General features: G+C 33.7%; 1 pseudogene; it reads left to right on the forward strand.

The window, feature by feature from the left end:
• Positions 1-12,343: 12,343 nt before the first annotated feature.
• LOC115858328 (HIG1 domain family member 1A, mitochondrial pseudogene) lies at positions 12,344-13,846 on the forward strand (annotated as a pseudogene).
• Positions 13,847-14,684: the final 838 nt, after the last annotated feature.

A 14,684-nucleotide genomic window follows, 5' to 3' on the forward strand; every position in this document is an offset into this window, starting at 1 on the left:
CACATGGCTGCCTACTTAATGTATAGTTAAGGCTTTACACTTTAAAATATTTAAACTGGTAAATTTATATTATGTGAATTTTAACTCAATTTTTAAAATTAATGATAGTATTCAATTATAAATTAAAGAATAAATATTTCTGAATCCATGTGATATGAATAAAAATAGGGGGAAAGGAGAAAGGATAAATCTTATTTAAAGCATTGCAATGAATATAGAAAGAATGAAAAAATGGAAATCACCATTAGAACATCATGGTAATATGATTGCAGGCAAACCTGTCTTTTCACGTGCTTATTTACCACCTGTATATCTTCTTTGGTGATCTATTTCTGAATAGATCTGTTCAGATTCTATTGCTCACTTTTTACTGAGTTGTTTATATTTTTAATGTTGAGTTATAAGTTCTTTATTGGATATGTTAAAATATTTTTTCCCCAGGGTATCTTTTTCAGAGCAAAATTTTTCATTTTTTTAAAGTTATCAAATTTTTTTAATAGATCATGCTTTTGGTTCATATCTAAAAACTCATCTCCAAACCAAAAGCATATAGATTTTCTAATTGCTTTTCTACTAGAAATTTTATAGTTTTATGTTTTATATTTAGATCTATGATCCATTTTTGAGAATTTTTGTATGAGGTCTTAGATATGTATTACAAATATTATTACTTTTTTTGCCTATGACGTCCAATTTTTTCAGCATTATTTGTTGAATTGGTACTTTCTCATTTAAATTGCCTTTTCATTTTTTTGTCAAAAATCAGTTGACTATATTTGTGTAGGTCTATTTCTGGACGTTTTATTCTGTTACACTTATCTATGTGTCTATCTTTTTACCAATACCACACACTCCTTTGATTACTGTAGTTTTATTGATTGATTGGTTGACTGTGGATCAGTTCCTTTATTCCCTCTAGCTTTATTGAGGCATGATTGGCAAACAGAGTTGTAAGAGATATTCATTTATTCATTTAAAAAATCTAAAATCTAAATATATTGTATATATAAATTTAAATTGTGTAATTTAATATATATATGTTAATTAGATATATTTATATATTGTAACCTGATTGCCATTGTAGCAATAATTAGCACCTCTATTATGTTATATAATTATTCTTTGTCTTTAGTAGTTGGAATAATTAAATTCTAGACTCTTAGCAAGTTTGATGATTATAATACAATATTCACTATACTGCATATTAGATTTCTGGGGTTTATTTACTACTTGTTGTAAGTTTTTACCCTTAAACAACATTTGTCCTGTCCCCCTAACCCCATCCCTTAATAACCACAATTTTATTCTCTGTTTTTACAGTTTTGGCTTGTTTAAATTCCACATATAAGTGATATCATACAGTACTTGTCATTCTCTGATTTATCTCACTTAGCATAATATTCGCATGGTCCATCCATGTTGTTACAAATGACAACATAGTTCTAGTTTTATTTTTTTGAGGAAATTCCCTTTTCTCCACAACCTTGCCAACAGTTATTATTTGTATACTTTTTGCTGATAGTCATTCTGACAGGTGTGAGGTGATATCTCATAGTGGTTTTGATTTGCATTTTTCCAGTGATTAGCAGTGTTGGTCATCTTTTCATTTACCTGTTGACCACTTGAATATATTCTTTGGAAAACATGTCTATTCAGGTTTTATGCCCATTTTAAAATTGGATTGTTTTTTTGATATTGAGTTGTAGAGCTGTTTATATATTTTGGTTATTAACTCCTCATTGGTCATATCACTTGCAAATATTTTTCTCTCATTCAGTAGGTTGTCTTTTCATTTGGTCAGGAGTTTCTTTTGCTGTGCAAAAGCTTTTAAGCTTAGTTAGGTCCCATTTGTTTACTTTTGCTTGTTTTGCTTTTTTTAGGAGACAGCTCTAAAAAAAAAAAATTGCTGCAATTTTTGTCAAAGAGTGTTCTGCCCCTATTCTCTTCTAGGAGTTTCATGGTTTCAGGCTTGATTACATTCAGATCTTTAATCCATTTTGAGTTTATTTTTGGATATGATGTTCTAATCTCATTCTTTTACAGATAGCTGTCCAGTTTTCCCAGCACCACTTATTGAAGAGATTGTCTTTTCTCCACTGTATGTTCTTGTCTCCTTTGTTATAGATTAATTGACCATAAGTGTGTGGGTTTATTTTGGGGCTCTCTATTATGTTCCATTGATCTATGTGTCTGTTTTGTGCAATACCATTCTGTTTTGATTACTGTAGCTTTGTAGTATAGTCAGAAGTAGGGAGCATGATACCTCCAGCTTTGTTCTCTTTTCTCAAGATTTCTTTGAAATTTCAGGGTCTTTTGTGGTTCCATATAAATTTTAGGATTATTTGTTCTAGTTCTGTGAAAAATATTGTGGTATTTTGATAGGGATTGCATTAAACCTGTATATGCTTTGAGTAGTATGGACATTTTAACAATGCTAATACTTCCAGTCCATGAACACAGGATATCATCTTCAATTTCCTTCATCAGTGTTTAATAGTTTTCAGAGTATTAGTCTTTCACCTCCTTGATTAAATTTACTTCTAAATATTCTATTCTTTTAAAAAAATTTTTATTGAAGTATAGTTGATTTACAATGTTGTGTTTCTATTCTTCTTGATGCAATTTTAAATGGGATTTTTTTTTTGCTTTCTTTTTCTAAGGATAATTTTCTTTATTTCTTCTTCAGATGTTTCATTCTTAGTGTATAGAAATGCAACTGATTTCTGTATGTTTATTTTGTATCCTGCAACTTGACTGAAATTTTTGATTAGTGCCAACAGTTTTTGTTTGAGTCTTTGGGATTTTCTATGTACAGAATCATATCATTTGCAAATAACAACAGTTTTACTTCTTTCTTCCTGATTTTGATACATTTTATTTATTTTGTCAAATTGCTCTAGCTAAGGCTTCCAGTAAAATATTGAATAGGAGTGGGCATCCTTGTTTTGTTCTTGATCTTAGAGGAAAAGTTTCCCATTTTTCTCCATTGAGTATAAATATTAGGTGTAGGTTTCTCATACATGGCCTTATTATATTGAGGTATGTTCCTTCTATACTCAGTCTGCCGAGGGTTTTTATCGTGAAAGAATGTTGTATTTTGTCAAATGCTTTTTCTGCATCTATTGAGATAATCATGTGATTTTTATCTTTCATTTTACCAATGTGATATATTACATTTATTGATTAATGTGTGTTAAACCATCCTTGTATACCAGAAATAGATCTCACTTTGTCGTGATTAATAATCCTTTTTATGTGTTCTTGAATTGGGTTTGCTAATATTTTGGGAATTTTTGCAATCTATATTAATCAGGGATATTGGTCTGTAGTTTTCATTTCTTGTGGTGTCCTTATCTGTCTTTGGTGTCAGCATAATGCTGGCCTCATAGAGTGAGTTTGGAAGTATTCCCTCTTCCTCAATTTTTTGGAAGAGTTTGAGAAGGATTGGTGTTAATTCTTCTTTGAATGTTTGGAAGAATTAATCAGTGAAGCCATCTGGTTCTGGAGTTTTCTGTGTTGGGAGGTTGATTACTGATTTAATCTCTTTACTAGTTATCATTCTGTTCAAATTTTCTATTTCTTCCTGATTCAGTCTTGGCAGGTTATGTGCTTTTAGAATTTTATCTAATTTGGTGGCATATAATTGTTCATAATAGGCTCTTTGAGCCTATGAATTTCTATAGTATCAGTTTTCATGTTTTCTTTTTCATTTCTAATTTTATATGTTTTTTTTCTCTGTCTAGCTAAAGGTTTGTCAATTTTGTTTATCTTTTTGAAGAACAAGCTCTTGCTTTTATTAATCCTTTCTATTGTTTTACTGGTCTCTATTTCATTTATTTCCATTCTGATCTTTATGACTTCCTTTTTTTCTGCTAATGTTGGGCTTAATTTGTTCTTCTTTTTCTTGTTCATTGAAGTGTAAAGTTAGGTTGTTTATTTGAGATCTTTCTAATTCTTAATATTATATGTATTTATTGCTATAAACTTTCCTTTCAGAATTGCTTTTGCTGCATCTCATAATTTTGATATGTTTTATTTCCATTTTCATTTGTTTTGAGATAATTTTTTATTTCTCTATTGATTTCTTCTTTTACCCATTGGTTGTTCAGAAGGGTATTGTTTAATTTCCACATATTTGTGGGTTTTCCAGCTTTCCTCTTGTTGATAACTTCTAGTTTCATACCATTGTGGTCAGAAAATATAGTTGGTATGATTTCAGTCTTCTTAAATTTGCAAAGATTTGTTTTGTGTTCTATCACATGTTCTATCTTGACAATGTTCTGTGTGCACTCAAGGAGAATGTATCAATATATTCTACTGCTGTTGGGTGGAATGTTCTATATATGTCTGTTAAGTCCATTTGTTCTGGAGTATGGTTCAATTTCAATGTTTCTTTGTTCATTTTCTGTTTGGATGGTCTATTCATTGCTGACAGTGGGGTTTTGAAGTGTCCTACTATTGTATTGTCCTATTATTGTATTGTTGTCTCTTTCTCCCTTTAGATCTGTTAGTATTTTCTTAATATCTTTTAGTACTCTGATACTGGGTGCATATATATTTACAATTCTTGTATTTCATGATGTTTTGACCCTTTTATTATTGTATAATGACCTTCTTTGTTTCTTATTACCATTTTTGGCTTGAAGTCTATTTTGTCTGATATAACTTTGGCTATACTCACCTTCATTTTGCTTGCACTTTAAAAGATATCCTCTTTAATCTCTTCACTTTAAGCCTATAAGTATCTTTAGAGCTGAAATGAGTCTCTTGGAGGCAGCATATAGTTGGTCTTATTTTTTTATGCATCCAGCCACTCTGTGCCTTTTGATTGGTGAATTCAATCCACTTATATTTAGAGTGATTATTGATATGTAAGGACTTACTACTGTGATTATGTTGCTTGCTTCTGATTTTGTAAAATTGTGATATATCATGATGATTTAAAATATGTATGTTTTGTGAAAGAATTCCCCTCATCTAGTTAATTAACACATCCATTACCTCATATACTTATCTTTTTGTGTGTGAGAAATTTATGTTGTACACTCTTAGCAAATTCCAATTACACAACAGTGTTATTTATTATATTTATAATGTTATATATTAGATCCTCAGACCCTATTCATTTTATAGCTGAAAATTTGTACCCTTCTACCTGCCTTTCCATATTTACCACACTTCCCACCCCCCCACCAGCTCCTGGCAACCACTTTTCTACCCTCTGTTTCTATGACTTTGACTTTTAAAAATTTAGATTCCATATATAAGTAATACCATGCAGTATTTGTCTTTCTCTGGCTGGCTTATTTCACTTAGCATAATGCCCTCAGGGTCCATCTGTGTTGTCACAAATGATAGCATTTCATCCTTTCTCATGACTGAATAATATCCATTGTACATACCTTCCACATCTTCTTTATCCATTCATCTGTTGACACACACGTTGTTTATATATCTTGGTTATTATGAATAATGCTGCAATGAACATGGTGGTACATATATCTTTTTGAGTTAATGTTTTCATTTCCTTTGGATAAATACCCAGAAGTGGAATTGCTGGATCATATGACAATTCTATATTTAATTTTTTGAGGAAACTCCATACTGGTTCCATAGTGTCTGCACCACCCTCAACAGTTCACAAGGGCTCCCTTTTATCCATATCACTGCCAACACTTCTTATCCCTTGTCTTTTTGATGATAGCATTCTAACAGGTATGGGATGTTATCTTATTGTGGTTTTGATTTGCATTTCCCTGGTAGTTAGTGATGTTGAGCACTTTTTCACGTACCTGTTGGTCATTCGTATGTCTTCTTTTGAAAATGTCTATTCAGTTCCTCTACTCGTTTTTAAATTGAATTTTTTCTATTGATCTATATGGCTTATTTATATATTTTGGATGTTAACCCCTTATCAAATATATGATTTACAAATATTTTCTCCCACTCAGTAGTTTTTTTTGTTTGTTTTTTTCCACTCAGTAGTTTGACCTTTCATTTTGCTGATGGTTTCCTTTGCTCTGCAGAGACTTTTTGGTTTGACATAGTTCCACTTGTTTATTTTTGCTTTTGCTGCCTTTGCTTTTGGTGTCAAATCCAAAACATCACTACAAATACCAATATTAAAGAACTTCCTATATTTTATTCTGGTTTTATAGTTACAGGTCTTAATTTAAGTCTTTAATTTATTTTGTGTTGATTTTTATGTATGGTGAAAGATAGTCATCCAGTTTCATTCTTTTGCATGTGGCTGTCCAGTTTTCCCAACACCATTTATTGAAGAGACTATCCTCTCCCCATTTTATATTCTTGGCCTCATTGTCATAAATTAATTGAACATATATCCATGGGTTTATTTGGGGTCCTTCTATTCATTGCTTTGATCTATGTGTCTGTTTTTATGCCAATGCCAAAGTGTTTTGATTACTATAGCTTTGAATGTAGTTTGAAGTCAGAAAATGTGATGTCTCCAGATTTGTTCTTCTTTCTCAAGATTGCTTTGGTTATTTGGGGTCTTTTTGTGGTTCATACAAATTTTAGAACTTTCCCCTCCTATTTCTGGTAAAAAAAAAATGCCACTGGAATTTTGATAGGGATTGTACTGAATTGCTTTGGGTAGTATGAACATTTTAACTATATTAATTCTTCCAGTCCATTAGCATGGAATATTTTTCCATTTATTTGTGTCTTCTTCAATTTCATCAATGTCTTATAGTTTTCAGTCTACTGTTGTTTTATATTGTAGTAGGTCTTGAAATCAGACAATGTGAGTCCTCCAACTTTCTTATTTTTCAGAAAAAAGAAATTGGTTACTCTAGTTACTTGCAATTTCCACATAAGTTTTAGGATTGTCTTCTCACTTTCTACCAAAAAACCTGGTGAGATTTTGTCAAACTTACTGGTAATTTTTAGGAAAAGTATCATCTTAGCAATGTTGAGTCTTCTGGCATAAATATGATTTAGTGCTCTATTTATTTAGGTCTTCTCTAACTTCTCGTAGCATGTTTTGTAGTTTGCAGTGTACAAGTTTTTTTTACAGTTGTTATATTATTTCTGTATTTCATATTTTGATATTGTTATAAATGGCATTTTAAAAGTTTTTCTATTTTTTTGCTAGTGTGTAGAAGTATGATTGATATTTTTGAAAATTGTTATTGTATAATGCAACCTTGCTAAAATCACATATTAGTTTTATAGCTGTTTTGTAGAAGAGGTTGGATTTTCCACATAGATGATCATGTCATTTGCAAACAAGGAGACTTTTACTTCTTTTCTAGTCTCAATGACTTTTATTTCTTTTCTCAGGTTATTGCACTACTAGAATCTCCAGAGGAATATTGAATAGAAGAGGGAAGGTTGATTTGAATTGCCAAATCAACATTAATATAAGTGAAAATCCATACTGATGTTTTTATAAACCTTCCAGATGATTTTAATATTTACCCAGTATGGAGATATATTAACATACCCAAAATTTCATTACTGTTGAGATATACTAATCTGCTTCACTGTCTCCTCATGCACTTGGTTTCAGTTCCTTGGACATGCCAAGTTTATTACCATATTAGAAATAGGGGTAATGTTTGATATAGGGAGCCGCAAGATGAGCAGGAATCACACTCTGTTTCTTGCTTTTGTTTCTGTCATCATGTTAGCATCCATCTTCCAGACTGACTTTCTCCACAAATCAAGAACCTTGGCTGCTGACAGTTCTAGGCTCATGTCTTTCCAGCTTCACCACCTGAGAAAAAAGAGCTTATTATCACCTACCTCAGCTTAAACAAACATGGCAAGGGACTCTGGTTTCATTGGCTTAAGCCATGTGCTCACCCACTGAACCAATCTGTGTGGCCAGGGTGTTAGGACTTTGTGACTGGCATGTCCAGTGTTAGGTGCCATGGCAAGGGAGGAAAGGTCCTAAATCACTCGTTTAGGCTACATGTTAGAGTAGCGAATGAGGCAAGGGGAGCAATGGTGCTCCATAAGGAAAGTGAGTGATAACAACATGGCCAAGTGTTAAATCACTGGGAACTTAGGCATTTCCTTGGTTTATGTCTTATACAGTTCTCAAGAGGTTCTTTCATGATGTTTCATGTATGAGGTGTTAATACTTATTATTTTGAGGATATGAAGTAGAATAAGCTCAAAAGAAGTGTTATACTGTTCAGTACTCAGTCATGTCCATCCCTGCCAGGCCTTTCTTGTCAGCTTAACACACCTTCTTTGGTTGAGTGTACTGGCACTGCTGGACCTCTGCTGATGGTCTCTCTTTTAGCATCTTTTATAGGTTTCCCTACCTCATGGAGGGCTAAGAACTTTGCTTCCACACAAGGAATATTTGAAATGTTAGATTCCGGAGGATATGCACACAATAGCACTTAATAAATATTTGTCATATTGAATTGAACCTGAAGAAATGAATTTACCAATGGGAAGTAGATAATGAAGGAGGGGAAGAGGGAGTCCGAGGTAAGCCATAGGGGAGCTTTGCACGGGCAGGTAAGCTGGAACACAGTGTTCTAAAAATCACTTCAAGTAAATAGCTGCTTTACACCTGCATGAACCTGCAAGAGATTTTCTATGACAGCAACCAGGTGAAGAGTTTATTAGCATCTCCCCTTCACTGGGCCACATTCTGTTGCCAAGAATACTGATGCTACCCTCCACTTGAACTGTAGTAAACAACAATTTACCACTCATATTTTAGGAATGTGAATGTTGCAACAGCAAAATACTCATTGACAGACATTAATCACTTTCTGAGCCAAGAAGGATAAAAACTACACAGAAATGGGCTTCCCTGGTGGCGCAGTGGTTGAGAGTCCACCTGCCGATGCAGGGGACACGGGTTCGTGCCCTGGTCCGGGAAGATCCCACATGCCGCGGAGTGGCTGGGCCCGTGAGCCATGGCCGCTGAGCCCGTGCGTCCGGAGCCTGTGCTCCGCAACGGGAGAGGCCACAACAGCGAGAGGCCCATGTACCATTAAAAAAAACCCAAAAAACAAAAAAAAACAAACAAAACAAAACTACACAGAAACAATAGAACCCAAATGACAGATGGGACTGAGGGGTGTTCAGGACCTCATTGAGACACCTGTGATCATGCTGTAGACAGGCTTTCCTAATTAATTTCTCAAAGTAAACTAAAGCAAGCACATATAACCTTTGTATTCCCAGTGCCTAACACTGCATTGGCAGAGTTAAAAGCTGATTTGGTAATGAAGGCTTTCTTCTTACCTTCTGATTGTAATTAAATGATTAATTTGTCTTTTCCTTAACACCAGATTATAAATTCTGTGAGGGCCGGGATGACATTTGACTTGTTTACCCTCATTGCTCAAGATCCAGTGCACATAAGTAGATGCTTAGCAAATATTGTTGACATGAAAATGAAATGATAGGAAATCAGGAGAGAACAGAATGATTGAGCTTCTACTGTGTGCCACGCATTTTGATAGGTGCTTATGCATTACAGTAGGTACCTCACTTTTATTCCCCATGACAACTCTGGTAGATATAAATTAATATCATAATTTTACAGTTAAAACTGGGAAGGACAGGGCTTCCCTGGTGGCGCAGTGGTTGGGAGTCCGCCTGCGGGTGCAGGGGGCGCGGGTTCGTGTCCCGGTCCGGGGGGATCCCGTGTGCCGCAGAGGGGCTGGGCCCGTGGGCCGTGGCCGTTGGGCCTGCGCGTCCGGAGCCTGTGCTTCGCAGTGGGAGAGGCCGCAGCGGTGAGAGGTCCGCGTACAGGAAAAAAAAAAAAAACTGGGAAGGACAACTTAGAGTGTTGAGTATTAACTATTTGCTGGGCCCTACGCTAGGAAATTTACATATATTATCCATATGTAGATCTTCAAAATACCCTGGAGTATTTTTCTCCATATCTTACAAATTTACAGAAAAAAACTGGCATGTAGTTAATAAAAATGATGCTAATATTTAGATCCATATCTTCTGATTACAAATTGAGTACAAATAATTAAATGTTCACTGAATGAATTAAGGGATTAGTGGTTCTTTCTAATTAATTTATTGATTCATAGATATTTATTTGCCCATAAAACTCTTATGAAAAGCAACTTTGCCAGTAGCACTTATTGTAAACAAAAATAATTTTAAGATCATTTTTCACCTGAAAAATCAAATTTGTGCTTGAAAATCTCTTCTAAAATTTACTTCATCCTCTACTTACAGCTTGTATCACATTTAAATTATCTCTGACATAATTATTAAATCATAATCCAAGAAAACTCTTCATAAGATCTTTAAGTAATACACTCAAGTATTTAAGAAGTCTCATTTTTATATATATCTTGTTGAAACTCATTTTATCTCCTTTTTTAATGGTAAATGCAATAAAAAGATTTTTAATATCTTATCCCTTATTTTACTGAATAGAATCCTGCCTTTATGTTCAGTGTTATTCTGTAAATAAATCTGGACTTTTAAAGACTAATTTTAATAGCAACAATACTATTTGTAACATACTTTTTCTTTTCTTGGCCTTAGGAAAATATTCTAATAATTTAACTATGAAATTACATACCCTTTCATTTCCCAGATCCACACCCTAAAGCCTTCCTTATTTTTTATTTATCTCACCAGTTAGCCTCCTTTAGTGACATTTACTGACAGCTCATTCCTTTTCCTACTTTTCTGTTATAAGGTCTTACTTTTCAGTGGAGGTCACAGTTTTGAAAGCTGTGGCCACAAATGCTTTTATGGTCCTTTGGATGAGCTAAATCAAAAGGGCAATGAAAGGGACACATTTTGCAACCAGATGGCTCTGTAATACACAATTAATTTTCTAATTTCTGCATGAAAATTAAAAATATATAGTTTGATTACAGAATGTATTTCATATATATGCAAGCACTTAAAACCTTTCTAATTATGTATGCAAGGCCTAAACCAATCTCAAGAATTAATGTCAGATTCAGAGCAGAATCTTAAAATATTGCTAATCCATTTTAAAATGTAAATGAATTAGTCATTTGGAGAATGCAAATTAAAATGGCAAAATACCACTACATACCCATTAAAATAACTCAGTGAAACAGACAATTTCTAGGAAAATACAAATTATCACAATAGAATCAGTCATAGGAAACCTGAATAGACCAAGAATTAACTTTTACTCAATTAATCAATAAGAAAAAGTTACTCCACTTGAGAAAATGAGTTAATGACATACTTTTTTGTCAGGTTGACAAAAATTTTAAAAGGACAGTAATATCTACTTTTGGTGATAGCTTAGGGAGGCAAATACTGTCATATATAGTTGATAATAAAAAGAGTTGCTAATACTTTCTTATGAATAAATTGCCAATGTTAATCAAAAAAGGGAAAATGTTTTTTCTTTTGGTCTCTGAAAATTTTCTTTTAGAAATTCTTCCTAACCAACTAAAGATGTAAATTAAGATTTTTCTATAGGCGTGTTAATCATAAAGAACATTATTTTAAAAGAGTGAAAAATTGGAAAGATTCTAGATTTCCTTGTATAAATTTTATTACATGAATATATGATCGTAAAAATGAACTGATATTTCAATATGTTAATGATAGAGTGTTGAACTTAAAAGCTCTTATTATACTCTAAGGAATCAACAAAATACAACTACACACAACAATATAGAGGGTTCTCACAAAGATATTTCACTAAAAGAAGTCAATCACAAAAAAATATGTATTATATTATTCCACCTATATAAAGTACATAAACAGGTAGAAACAATTTATGCTGTTAGAAATCAAGATAATGTTTAACTTTTGGGGAGATAATGACTGGAGGAGAACAGAAAGGGGTCCCTGGGGATGATAGTAATGTTCTTTTCTGAATATTGGTCCTGATTGCATGGGTGTGTTGTGAAAATTCTTCTAGCAAATGACAGAAGCCAAGGTTTTCATGTACTAAGCTCTAAAGAGGAGCCAGAAAAGATATAAATAAGATATTATGTAACATAAATACTTTAAATAACCCTCCTTGGCCTGATTCTAAATCCTCATACAAAAGGATATTGATAAAATAACCAGTTCATTCTTCCCTTATCTCTTCATTCATTCAACAGTTAATTATTGGGAATTTCCTGTGTGCCAAGTCCGCTTCTAGTTAATAAAGTGAGGAAAACCATTAGGTCACTGGTCTCATGGAATTTATATTCCAGCTGGGAAGATAAACAATAAACATTGTAATATTCCATTGAAAATTAATATGTATCACTTAGTGTTAAAAGCTATACAGAGATTAATCCTTTGTCAGTTGCTTCATTTGCAAATATTTTCTCCCATTTTGAGGGTTGTCTTTTCATCTTGATTATGGTTTCCTTGGCTGTATAAAAGCTTTTAAGTTTCATTACGTCCATTTGTTTATTTTTATTTTTATTTTTATTTCCATTACTCTACGAGGTGGGTCAGAAAGGATCTTGCTGTGATTTATGTCATAAAGTGTTCTGCCTATGTTTTCCTCTCAGAGTTTTATAGTGTCTGGCCTTACATTTAGGTCTTTAATCCATTTTGAGTTTATTTTTGTGTATGGTGTTAGGGAATGTCCTAATTTCATTCTTTTACATGTAGCTGCCCAGTTTTCCCAGCACCACTTATTGAAGAGGCTGTCTTTTCTCCATTGTATGTTCTTGCCTCCTTTGTAAAGCAGCCCATGCAGCTCTTTATCAAAAAAAACCAAACAACCCAATCCGAAAATGGGCAGAAGATCTAAATAGACATTTCTCCAAAGAAGACATACAGATGGCCAAACAAATACATGAAAAGATGCTCAACATCACTAATCATTAGAGAAATGCAAATCAAAACCGTAATGAGGTATCACCTCACACCAATCAAAATGGCCATCATCAAAAAATCTAGAAAAGCAGAAGCCGGTTGGAACCTGCGACGTCTTGTAGTTGTCTGAAGATCCTTCAATCACTATGTCAAGCGACACAGATGATTCTCTTTCTTCATATGATGAAGATCACGGATCTAAACTTATCCAAAAAGCTAGAGAGGCATCATTTGTCCCCACTGGAATGGCAGGTTTTGCAACAATCGTTGCATATAGATTATATAAATTGAAGAGCAGGGGAAATACTAAAATGTCTGTTCACCTGATCCACATGTGCATGGCAGCCCAAGGCTTTGTTGTGGGAACAATGACTTGGTATGGGCGATTCCATGTATCGAGAATTCTGGGCAAAACCTAAACCTTAGAAGAGGAGACGTTGTCTTGGTCTCATTGGTGGTGCTTGCTTTAGTTAGACATCTCATATTGAGGTTATATGTTTATGTTGAAAATAAATTCTTTGGGTCGGACAATAACATGGTAATTTGAATACTGGCTTCCTTTCTTGCAGGCTTGATTTGCCTGGTGACCAGGTTACTGGTGACTAGTTCACTAGCTAGGTCATTCAGGGGAGGCAGATTAGCACAAAAACATGTCATTTTTAAATGCTCTTGATAGTGGTACAATGTCTACCTTCTTAAACTCTTCTGATGAAATTAGTTTTAAAGAGGACAACATGCCAATCCTGATAATGCTCCCAGTTGCTGCAGAATATCATATGCTTTTGAGGTAATATAGGAATCCTATTTACCCCAGTTAATTTAACTCTTTCTGACTGCCTTGTGGACTGAGTACTGTTTTAAGGGCTGGTTGGCTCTAGAGGAACCCTTTCAAAACAGTGCACAGAATACAACATTATAAATCTCCTGGCAACTATATGTGTGTTTTTAAGCCAAACCTAAAAAGCTGGTAAGAGAGCTGCTTTGAAGTAGTATTTATTTCAGAATCATAGTTGTAAACATGAGAATAACTTAACTGTAGATCCCCATTTAGCTCGTTTGTAATTGCAGAATTATATTTTGCTGCTGTTATATTAGAATAATTTTGTGTCATTTTGAAATAGAAATATGAATTTTAAGTGCTAATGCAAGGGTAAACAAAAAACACTTTTTAAATGTGTTCAGTATGTTTATTTTCTCTATAAGAATCATAAATGTTTAACTAAATAAATTGCCTATAATGGAAGTGATTTATGAGCAAGGTGGTTTGGTCAGACGTTTTACAAACTTTGGTATACTACAGAATGCTTTGTTGTACTTGTGAAATTCTCTTGTCTAACCTGAGTTTACATTCCATGATGATAACATGGTAAATGTAGTGTTATTAAAGTAAGTGAACACATCAAAAAAAAAATCTAGAAACAATAAATGCTGGAGAGGTTGTGGAGAAAAGGGGACCCTCCTGCACTGTTGGTGGGAATGTAAATTGATACAGCCACTATGGAGAACAGTATGGAGGTTCCTTAAAAAACTAAAAATAGAACTACCATATGACCCAACAATCCCACTACTGGGCATATACCCTGAGAAAACCATAATTCATAAAAGAGTCATGCACCCCAGTGTTCATTGCAGCACTATTTACAATAGCAAGGACATGGAAGCAACCTAAGTGCCCATCGACAGATGAATGGATAAAGAAGATGTGGCACATATATACAATGGAATATTACTCAGCCATAAAAAGGAACAAAATTGAGTTATTTGTAGTGAGGTGGTAGGACCTAGAGTATGTCATACGGAGTGAAGTAAGTCAGAAAGAGAAAAACAAATACCGTGTGCTAACGCATATATGTGGAATCTAAAAAATAAGCACTGATGAACCTAGTGGCAGGGCAGGAATAAAG

The sequence above is a fragment of the Globicephala melas genome, chromosome 1, assembly GCF_963455315.2.
Source record: "Globicephala melas chromosome 1, mGloMel1.2, whole genome shotgun sequence".
Taxonomy (NCBI): domain Eukaryota; kingdom Metazoa; phylum Chordata; class Mammalia; order Artiodactyla; family Delphinidae; genus Globicephala; species Globicephala melas.